This window comes from Onychomys torridus, chromosome 1, assembly GCF_903995425.1.
Source record: "Onychomys torridus chromosome 1, mOncTor1.1, whole genome shotgun sequence".
Taxonomy (NCBI): domain Eukaryota; kingdom Metazoa; phylum Chordata; class Mammalia; order Rodentia; family Cricetidae; genus Onychomys; species Onychomys torridus.
Window position 1 is genome coordinate 92,377,594 of NC_050443.1, and position 12,207 is coordinate 92,389,800.

Here is a 12,207-nt window from a genome sequence, read left to right on the forward strand (position 1 = left end):
ACTTCAAGGCCAGCCTGGGCTACATGAGGCCCTCTCGCAAACGATAAACAAATAACCTGGCAGTGATGGTGCACGCCTTTAATTCCAACACTTGGGAGGCAGAGGCAGGTGGATCTCTGTGAGTTTGAGGCCAGCCTGGTCTACAGAGTGAGTTCCAAGACAGCCAGGATTATACAGAGAAAGCCTGTCTCGAAAAGCAAACAAACGAAAAGAAGAAAGGAAAGAAACAAATTTCTGGTTTCTAGATCAGAGTATGTGAACAAAGGTGGAAAATTTTCAAAGTGTTAGGTTTTATAGAGCTCTGAGAGGAGGAGGATCAGAAGAAAGAAGAGAGATTAAATAAACAAACAAACATAAATTAGAGCTGTGAAGATCACAGCTTAAAAACAGTACTTATGAGAGGAAGAATTAAAAAAATAAAACAGCAAAAGACTGTTGATACTGTCTGCTCCGACTGACTGAAAACGGCGAGGAAGCTGCTTTGGCAGCGGCATCCATCTCGGCAGCCTCACGGTTGAGAAAGAGGGACATAGAAGGCTCTGGTGACAACCCCACCCCCAACCCCCTGCCCCCCAACAAAGTAACAGCCTAGACAGGAAACCACTGGAGAGGAGTCTTAAACACTGTGATAAGGGGCTGGGCAGTGGTGCCTTTAGTCCCAGCCCTCGGGAGGCAGAGCCAGACAGATCTCTGTGAGTTCGAGGCCAGCCTGGTCTACAGAGTGAGACCCAGGACAGGCACCAAAGCTACACAGAGAAACCCTGTCTCGAAAAAAACAAAAACTAAAAAATAAAAACAAAATAAAAAAAATTGTGATAAGGATGCTGAAGTGTAGCTCTCCACAGCCGATGGCTTCTGGTGGGTGGGCAGTGGGGAAGGACTCAGTTTTCTTTAAGGCTGGCCACTGTGTTTGACCATGCTCCAGTGAGTATATAGGCAACACAAATTGGACTGCTTGTTTGTTTCTTTCTTTCTTTCCTCCTCCTCCTTCTTCTTTGGGGGAGGGAGGTCACAAGGTAGGGGGTGGATCTGGGAAGACTAGGAAGTGAGTATGAAATTCCCAAATAATAAAAATATTACAGAATTTTATTCCAATATGGTCAAGGCAATAAGGAAGTATATAAAAGGGTAAGAATAGCTCCTCCCTGCCGATTTGATGCATGCCGCCTGTAGTGATGGGTGGCTCCTCTAACCCAAACCTCGCAGCAGTCAACGCAGAAGCTCACTCTGGCACAGGCTTCTTTCGTGGCTTCCCAACTCAAACTGTTGCCTTGACCCTCTTCACCCTCTCAGCAGATTTTCACTCCCTTGTTTTCAGCCTCCCTACATATTTCTCTGTATAAAATGCACAAAGTTGCCTCCTGTACCCCAACCTTGTCTCCTTGACAATGAACAAAGATAGTGAAAGCTGGGACTGTGCATTCAGCCATGATGGCTCAGGCCAGGCTGGCTAACACTCCTCCCAGTTGGACCTGGTCCTCAGGCTCTTTCCTCTGAAAGACACAGTGCACTAGAGAGGCGCTTAGGAAAGATTATGTCCCCAGGAGAGGTGCATGATCACCACCTGGATGTCACAGCTCCAGAAAAGAAGCCAGTCTCGACCACCCACATGCAGAGAGCAAACAGCACACCATTTCTGCATGCAAGTGTCTGTTTTTCAGGCCCACGCTTGCCTTCTGTCTAAACACTGATACTATGTGGCTTGCAACTGGGTTTTCATAGGACAATAACATATTACCATCATAGAGGAAATGTGAGAAGAATTATTACGAAAGCAAAAAGGGAACTCAGTAGGGTTTAGACGTCAGCCTTTCCTCTTAGAACGTCTGCAGATAAGCTCAGTCAAAGAGGAAGATTGGTAAAAAAGGAAGAAAAAAAAGATTAAGTTGTTGAATGTTGGTTTACTATACTTTTTAAAGATTTTTTTTTAAGTACGCTTCAGTTTTATGAAAAGAATTTTACTTTTCTTTCATGGGAGAAGCCCAAAATTTAGGAGACCATTCCCAGGGTCTAGTGTCAAAGAAAATAGTTGTTGGCATGAAAAATACAAGTTGATACATAATAAGTTTCCTCCCTTAAATAAAATGCTGTATTTTTTTTTTTTTCCATCTCCAGGAAGGCTTTTTTTTTTTTTTTTTTTTAAAGAGCATCCTTGCATAAAACCCTTTGACCAAATTTCACAATGCTCAACTTATGCTAATAAGTCTTTATTTAGTTTCAGTCTTTCCAAACAAGCCTGTGAGTTTCTGACGCAGCACACAGCACGTACTCCTCTGGTCCTCACTGTGCCCTGTCCCTTGACCCGCTATGAAAACCTGGTTCAATCTGTTCGCTTACAAAGGTGAAACCAGACCCTGTGTCCAGCGAGCACGTTTTGTTTGGGTGCAGGGGTTGACAGAACTGTGCGGAGCTCCTCTCTGACCCAGGAAGGAGGTCCAGACTGGCCGCCATCCAGCCCAGCCGCCTCAAGAGCAGCATAGTTTCCTTGTGGCTCTCACTGACATTCAGCCCCTTCCCAGCTGGCTGCTAACTCCTCAGCAGGGCTTACATGCTCTGACCTGCTACCTCACTGCCCACACTCCTCTTCCCAACATGGTTGGTACCTCTTGGAGAAGGAACAGCCCGAAAAGTGCTAGGGAGAAAAGGGGAAGTCCTGACTGTGGAACCCTTAGGATTTTCTCCTTTCCTTGAGAAGGGAGTGGGACTGTTCATTTAAAAGGATGCCAATATGATCCAGGAGAGTTTGCAGAGAATTTAGCATGGTCTGTGCATCAGGGTGGCTGGTTCCCATATGCCAGGAGAACATGCTAGCCACCTTCTGCAAATATATCATAGGAGTTTTTGTCTGCTGTGAGTGTATTATTGGTGACTGAACCCCCTGCTCAACCACTGGGCTACACACTCCAGTGGCCCACAAAAGTGTTTAAATTTATTTTTGTAGGTAAGACTTTGCTCTATTACCCAGGCTGAACTTGAGCTCTGATCATCCTGGGATTACAGGCTTATGCCACCTCACTTCATATTTAGTGGTGGTGGTGTGGAAAAGACACAGTTTGCCTTCTATTTATAATTATCATCAATATTTCTACCATGTGGAAATAGATTGCAGGAAGAGTTAAAATGCATTAAATTGCTTTGGAATTTGAAGCTAAAATTTTTGAAAATGCAAGATTTATCTCAAATTTACTTGATTTTAAAGGAGACTCAGTCGACCCTTATTTAAAGTCCTCTACGACATATCCTCGTACCCCAAGAGAGAGGGTTTTGCTATGTTTGTAGGCCAGGCTGACCTTGAACTCATAATTCTCTTTCCTTAGCCTCCTGAGTGCTGGGGCTACGTAGTTGTGCCACCATGCCCTGTGACACTTACTCTAAGGGGAAAATGACACAGAGTGGTACAATTCTAGAAGTGCCTTACAAGGACAAGGGTAGAGCTCTGGCTGTATTTTTCTCATCTTTGTCCCTGTTGGTGACTTCAGCCACAATGACTCAGTTGCATGCTTTCTTCTATTGCTGACATTATTCTAACCATCTCCTCTCTCGTTTGGGGGTTTCTGTAACCCGGTCATCTAGCCCCCTTTATTTATCTTCCAAAAGCTGGCATTCAGCCCCACCTAAAAACAAAACACACTTTCCAGTTTGCTGGCAACTGTAAGAGGTAATTGACTGCTTTTCGAGAGAGACTGTTTCCTTCCCCTATTGGGTCACCTTTACCCCTGGCAAACTTCTCAGAGCTCTGGCTGAGTCTTCCTGTGAGTGCCAGACAATGGCTTCCTTTGGAAAAAAAAAAAAAAAGAAGAAGAAGAAGTAGTCAGTTTTACAGACTTGAGGTATTTATTGAAGCATCACTGGTCTCCAGTCAGTGTCTGCACAGAAATACCACCACAGAAACAGGAGGGGCTCCAGACCTACTCTTTCCCAATATTGTGCAGGAGAGGAAAGTGAGGCCCAGAGAGGTTGGGGGTGTTTTAAGTCTAGAGCAAGAGTTCTCCTTTTCTGCACCCTAGATCATCTTGTCTGGCCAGGAACCCCTCATGGGGTTCAGAATACTATATTTGGTTTTTTGAGACAGGGTTTCTCTGTGTAGCTTTGCGTCTTTCCTGGAACTCACTTGGTAGCCCAGGCTGGCCTCAAACTCACAGAGATCCGCCTGGCTCTGCCTCCCGAGTGCTGGGATTAAAGGCGTGTGCCACCACTGCCCAGCCGAATACCATTTTTAAGAGCATAAAATAAAACACTTGAGGCTGGACCCCTTTCTTGAACTACATACAGAAGTTAATTCTAAACTCATTATGCACCTAAATGCAAGAGTTGAGTCTAAGGCATTCTTAGGAGGAACAGGAATGAATCTTATATTGTGGATTACACAGTGCCTTTAACTTCATTGAAATACAATTCATATATCAAAAATGCATCCAAGCTGTGAGGTGGTGGCACATGCCTTCAATCCCAGCACTTGGGAGGTAGACCCAGGCAGATGTCTGTGAGTTCATGGCCAGCTGGTCTACAGAGTGAGATCCACGACAGGCACCAAAACTACACAGAGAAACCCTGTCTCGAAAGACAGCAACAAAGGGGTTGGGGATTTAGCTCAATGGTAGAGCACTTGCCTAGCAAGGCCCTGGGTTTGATCCTCAGCTACAAAACAAAACAAAACAAAACAAAACAACAACAACAAAAATGCATCCAATTGAAACACATAGAATTTGGTTGTTTTTAAATATATTTACAAAGCTGTGCAACCAGTTCTAGGATCAATTAAAAAATAATATAAGGAATTTATTGGCTCATCTACCTTTTTTTATTATGCCATTTTTTTTTTCTTGAAACAGCTTTGTTAAAACTCATTCATAAACTATCCAAGCCATCCATTTATAATATACTATTTGATAGATTTTGGTATATTGCCAGAGTTGTATAACCATTATAGAGACAAAAATTTTAAGGTATTACATCAAAAGTTTTGTCAATAAAAAAAAAAAACTATCTCAAACTTGAAAACATCTATATTTATTTATTATTGTGTTGGAGCATAGTTGTTTGGGGGACAGATGTGTGACCATTCAGAGGCTAGAGAAGGCCAGAGGAGCACAGTGAGTGTTCTGCTCTATCACTCCCTGCCCTGTTCCCTTGACAGGGTCTAGGCTGGTGACCTGCACGCCCCAGCATCCTCTATCCACCACAGTTCAGAGGTTACATCTAACTTTTTTGAATGTGTACCAGGGATTTGAACTCAGGTACTCTTTTTTTGAATTTCTTTTCTTTTTTATTAAGAAATTTTCTACTCATTTTACATACCAAGCACAGATCCCCTTCCCACCCCCAAATCTTATCCCCTATCCCAACCCCCAATCCCACCTCCTCCAAGGCAAGGCCTCCCATAGGGAGTCAGGAGTCAGCAGAGCCTGATACACTCAGCTGAGGCAGGTCCAAGCTCCTCCCCCTAGACCAAGGCTGTGTAAAGTGTCCCACCATAGGCAGTGGGCTCCAAAAGCCCGCTCATGTACCAGGGACAGATCCTGATCCCACTGCCAGGGGGCCCCTTAAGCAGATCAAACTGCATAACTGTCTTGTCTATGCAGAGGGCTAGTCTAGTTGCATGGAGGCTCCACAGCTATTGGTCCACAGTTCATGAGTTCCCACTAGTTTGGTTTGGTTGTGTCTGTACGTTTCCCCATCATTTGATGCACTTGTTCATAGAATCCCTCTTCTCTCTCTTCTACTGGACTCCTGGAGCTGGGCTAAACTCAGGTACTCTTAAGCAAGTGCTCTTACCCACTGAGCCATCTCCTCAGCCCACAAATATAAAATGTTTTTCTCTTTCTTTCTTTCTCTTTTTTTCTTTTAGATAGGATATCACTATATAGTTGTCATTGGCCTAGAACTTACTACTAAGACACTACCCACAATGGACTGGGCTCTCTCTCATCAATCACTAATTAAGAAAATTTCAACAGGCTTGTCTGTATACAGCCCAAGCCATTTGCTCACTTGAGGCTCCTTCTCAGATGCCTATTGGTTGTGTCAGTTGACAAAAAAACTAGTTAGAACACTATATAAACCAGGCTAGCCCTAAACTCACAGAAATATGCCTTCCTCTGCCTGCCTCCCAAGTTCTAGGATTAAAGGTGTGTCCCACCATACCTGGCCCCAAACTAGAACTTTTTTGTTATAAATGATAACATCAAGAAAGTGAACAGGCAGTCCACAAAATGGGAGAAAACATTTGCAAATCATGCATCTAATAAGGGTTTTGTATCCAAAGCATACAAAGAACTTTGTAGCTCAACAATAAAAAGATAATACAATTAAAGAATAGACAAAAGATTTGAGTAGATAGTTCTCCAAAGAAGATAGACGCATGCCCTTTAAGAACATGGAAAAATTGTTAGGCATCATTAACCATTAAGGAATTGCAAACAAGTCACACAATGAGTTCCTGGACTCATGCCTACTAAGATGGCTGTAATGAAAAAGAATAGCTAAGGTTGGAGAGGACATGGAGAAACTGGAACCTTTAAATCCACTGCTGGTGATGACAGAAGTGGGTGCAGCTACTTTGGAGTACAGTCCAATAGTTCCTCAAAGGTTGAAACATAGAGTTATCATGGGACCCTGAAATTCTACCCCTAAGTGTAATCCCTAGGCAAATTAACAAAGCACATCCAACAACTTCTATACCAATTTTCTTTCTTTTCTTTAACTTTTTTTAAAATTAATTCTTTGGGAATTTCCCATCATGCACCCCAGTCCCACCCATTTCCCAGTCCCTCTGTATTCACCCTTCACCCTTGTAGTGTTTCCCCCAAAGGCAAACTTGAAAAGAAACAATAAAAATACAAATACAAATAAGAATAATAATTAAAAACAAACAAAAAAAAAACTGCTTTGCGTCTCCATCTTTTCCCGATTATCACCTCTTCATTCGTCTTAGTGGCACTGGGAGCTTCAGTGTTACTGTGAAGTACTCTTTTGTCCAAACAGCTTTATGTGTAAATGTTCATTGTGTAATGTACTGATGGTCAGGTTCAAGGCCTCTGGCTTCTGTTACACCATCAATGCCGGACCCTCGGCGAAACTCCTCTCGGATATCTTGCTGTCTCCCCAGTCATGAAGATCCTGAGGCTCTGGTTCCACAGGGCATAGATGGGGTAGATGTTGGGGAGTGCCAACTCAAAGCCCTGGATGTGTGTCTGGGTAGTAGCCGAGTTGGTCAGTCTGGGGTGCTAGGACCAGCCTCCTCAGGTGAGGGGTGGGGCCGGTTTTCCCAAGTGAGGGGACAGCACATGGTTCAATATGTCATTTAACATATGGCTCAAAGGGGTTGCTGTGGTACACGGGCAATGGTCCTCTCTCTACACAGACTCCAGCTGCATCAGGACCACTGATTCAGACATGACCATCAACAGCAGCTTGGGCCTGGTTGTCACTATGGGGGGGCCAGCGCAAGCTTCTCAGGTCGGGAAGGGCCCAGCAATAGCGTGGTCTCGGGACTCCAACATGACCCCAGGTGGCAGCTTAGATCCTGGGCAGTTGCACGGCCTTCCATAGTAACAGGAGCCATGGGCATGAACACAGATCCTGGCTGCAGTAAGACCACAGACCTAGACATGGCCCCTGACCACAGCTTAAGCACTGATGTCCCTATGGCCCCTGGTGGCAGCAAGGCCACCCTGTTCTGTATGGTCCTGGTGGCAGCCTGACCCTCTGGCACCAACATAGTTTCAGGTGTCGGCCCAGATCCCGGGCATCTGTTACCAGCCTTCGTTGTTAACAGGAGACATGGACACTGATGCAGACCCTGGCTGTGATAGGACCTTGGACCCAGACATGGCCCTGCAGCAGCTTGGCCTGGACTACACCCTGGCCCCAGGTGGCAATGCAGGCCACCCAGATCAGGATTGCCCCTGCGGCAGCATGTCCCTCTGTGGAGGCTTGAATTATTCAGGATCAGAGAATCTGAGCTTGCTTTACCAAGCAGGGTTGTATAAGAGGATGATTTGACCACGGGCGTGGTTATCAAGTATTTGGAAGGGTCTACACTTGGCTGTGCAGTGTGCTTTGATCTAGCAAGGAGGAGGTCTTTTATCCTGCTCTTTGGCATTTTATAAAAAGCCCTTTTGAAGAGGCAGAAGGGGCCATTGGGTTTTGATCCAGGTCCTCCTGAAGCTATCCTGTGTTTCTGTCTTTCTTCCCATCAAGTAGGTCTCTCTTTCTACCTAATATTTCCTTATCCCTCTCTCCTCCTCATAGGAACCCTGGAAAAGGTGGGAGCTGGCCTCCCACATCCCTCAGATCCCAACATGGCCACAGGTAGTAACCCTGAATCCAGGCATCCTTGTGACTTTTGTTGGCAACATGGGCCATGAACATCAACACAGAAACTGACTATGGTGGGATCATGGACCCAGATGTGATCCTTGGCTATGGCTCAGGCCAAGATGACACCATGGCCCCAGGTGGCATTGCAGGGCGCTCAAACAGATCTGTTTGACCCTGAAAGCAGCATGACCCTTGGTATCATCATGGTTCTAATTATTGGCTCAGATCCCTGGCATCTGCATGGCCTCTGTACACCAATATTCTTAATAGCATTATTCTTCGGGAGCCAGGACAGAGGCAGGAGTTAAGTAAGCATTCATTGGCATTGTTAGTCTTTATTCTAAGCACACTTGGTGAGGGTATGGTGTGTACATGTTTATGTATGTATGTGTGCAGGTACATATGTGCATAATATGCATGTAGAGGCCAGAGGCTGAGGTTGGGTATCTTGTTCATTCTCCTTTCTTTTCTTTTTCTATTATTCTTCTCTCATATATTACATCCCAACCACAGTTTCCTGTAGATGTAACGGTCTTACTAAATAAGAAACACAGAACCAAATGCAGAGTTAAAAGCCCAAGAGGTCAGAGCAGTAGCTAAGAGCTGAGACTTAAAACCACCTTCTTACCCCTTGCTGCTGCTGCTGTCCTTCTCCTGAGAAAGAGACCTACTTCCTGTATGTCTGTCTTTTTATTGACTTTCTGTTCTGACCTCTCATTGGTTGTAAACCCAACCACATGACCTCCTCGTCACTGCCTGTCTATACAGACCTCCAGGTCTCTATGGTTGGTACTGAGATTAAAGGCGTGTGTCTCCATGCTGACTGTGTCCTTGAACACACAGAGATCTGCCTGTCATGTGATGGGGATTAAGGGCGTGTGCTACCACTGCCAGACTTCTGCTATGGCTTGCTATTAGCTCTGACCCCCAGGCACTTTTATTTATTAACATACAAATAAAATCACATTTCAGCACAAATAAAATATCACCATAGTTTCCCCTCCCTCATCTTCTCCCAGATTCTCCCTCTCACCTCTCCTTTCCCCCATATTCATGCCCACTCTGTTTTCCCCTCAGAAAAGAGCAGGCTTCCCAGGGACATCAAACAAACATGCCATAATATGCTACAATAAGACAAGGTACATACCACCACATCCAGGTTGGATGAGGCAACCCAGTAGGAGGAAAAGCATCCCATAAATAGATAAAAGGGTCAGTGACCATTCCTACTTTCACTGTTCGGAATCCCACAAGAACTCCAAGCTACTCAGCCATAACATGCAGAGGACATGGGTCAGACCCCTCCAGGCTCTCTGATCTTTGTGAGTCCCCATCAGTTGATTCTGTGGGCCATATTTTCTTGGCATCCCTGCTCTCTTGGTTCCTCTGATCCTTCCTCCCCACTCCTCCCTCAGACTCCCTGAGCTCCACCTAATATTTGGCTGCGGGACTCTGCATCTACTCCCATCAGTTGCAGGATTTAGACTTTCTGGTCTCTTTGATGAGAATTCAGCTAGGCTCCGGTCCCAGAACACTGTGCAGGCAGGACAAACTGTAGGTCAAAGGTTTTGTGGCTGGGTTGGTGTCCCAATCCCTCCACTTGAGGCCTTGCCTGGTTACAGAAGATGGCGATTTCAGGCTCCGTGTCCCCCATTACTGGGAATCTTTGCTAGGGCTATTCTCACAGGGTGCATGGATTTGCCATTGCACTAGGTGTCTACCTAGTCTCTGAAACGCCCCACAATTCCAATAATTTCTCCCAGAACTTTCTCCCTCCCCCCACTGGATGCCCCCAGTTCACCAGCAAAATCTATTCTATTTCTCCTTTCTGGGGAGATACATGCATCCCCTCTTAATCCCTCCTTGTTACTTAGCCTCTCTGGATCTGTGGACTGTAGCATGGTTATTTTTTACTTTGCAGCTAATATTCACTTATAAGTGAGTACATACCATGTTTGTCTTTCTGGATCTGAGTTACCTCACTCAGGATGATTGTTTTCAAGTTCCATTCATTTGCCTGAGAATTTCATGATATTGTTTTTTAACAGTTGAGTAATTCTCTGTTGTGTAAATGTATTACATTTTCTTTATCCATTCTTCATTTTGAGGGATATCTAGGTTGTTTCCAGTTTCTGGTTATTATGAATAAAACTGCTATGAACATTTGGAGAGATCAGGGATATAAGGGACATACTTAAATATAATAAAATAAACTTACAGCAAGCCTATAGCCAACATCAAATTAAACAGAGAGAAACTCAAAGCAATGCCACTAAAATCAGGGACAAGATAAGGCTGTCCACACTTTATCTATTCAATATAGTACTCTGAAATTCTAGCTAGAGCAATAAGACAACTAAAGGATACAAATTGGAAAGGAAGAAGTTAAAGTATTGCTATTTGCAGATGGTATCATAGTATACATAAGTGGCTCCACCTTATTTTTTGAGTCAGGGTCTCTTATTGGACCTGGAGCTTGTTATGTTTTAAAAACAGTGAGAAGGAGTCACACCATACAATAGGGCCCACATGGGAGGTTTATTGAGGGGAGGGGAGGGAAGGGGCAGAGAAGAGGGCAGAGACTGGTCCCTGGGGACAAGAGCGAAGGAAGAGAAGAAGATGGGAGGCGGGTAAGGCCCACCTTTTATGAGGAAGCATAGCAAATGTGCACCGGGGTTGCTCTTAGTGGCTGCAGCTGAGGATATATCCTGTCAGGACCCTAAAGGCAGGCCAGTACAGATGCCTAAATGCTAACAGAGCTTACTGGTTCAGCTGGACTGGCTGGTCGGTCAGTGAATGCTAGGGATGGATCCCCAGTGCTTAGAATTACAGGTGCATTACAGGTGTGCCAACTTTTACATAGAAGCTGGGATCTGAATTAAGGTTCTGATGCTTGCACATCAAGCACTTTAGTGAGAGTAATCTCCCCAGCCCCGTAAGTACCCATTTAATGTTTTGTATGAATGATTAAAACTGTGAAGAGGTGATATTTGATGGGCCCTTAAGTCTGACACCCTCCAGAGTGCAACTGCTGACCAAGCATCTCTCTCATTACAGCCCCGTTATTCTAGAGACTTTACAATCACTTGGAGTGTGCTCCAGCAGCAGGAGGACCCCACAGCTACAGTTGAATACACACTCCAGTCATAACCCATCCTGACAGCCCACACCAGCTTCTGAAAGCTGCCCGCTAAGCAAAACAAGCCTTGGTGAACTTTATGTGACCCTGTGGTGTTTTTCACCTAAACAATGGCAGGATCATTTCCCTTGGCGGTGGTCTGTGACTCTTGCAAACACAGTCCTTCATTTGCATGAAAGACTGTGTCATGATTGGTGCAAATACCCCAGCCACACACCCTTTTCTCACTATTTAAGCAGGATCTTTGGCTCACCGGTTGGGTTCTGTGCTGACCCCTGGTGTAGCAATTTTAGGTCTACTGCCAGCTCCTCTCTAGTCATCTTGCTTTCCTGAATTAGCCTTTAGCATGAATGGGGTGGACTGAATGGATAGCACAAAGAGGAGGCAGGGGGAACCTAGCAGCGGTTGTGGTAGCAGAAGTGGCAAGAGGCCAACTGAATGGTTCCATAAAGTGACCAGAGTTTAAGTCTAGATGGGGAGTAGGTGGCAGAGTAACCAAGGCAGCAGAGGCATGGGAAAACCACTGGAAGAGTTTCAGGGAGCTGGCGAGACTCACAGGCAGAGAATTTGAGCGCCCGGGACATGTGTTTGAATAGCTAAAAAGTAGAAAGAGTCAAACTGTCTGACAACATAGGTAAATAAACACGGTATAGCCACACAGTGGATTAGGACTCAGCAATAAAGAGAACTCAAGCTCAAGAGAGTGGAGAGGAGTTTCAAGTAACCAACAGTAGGTATAGGTTTAT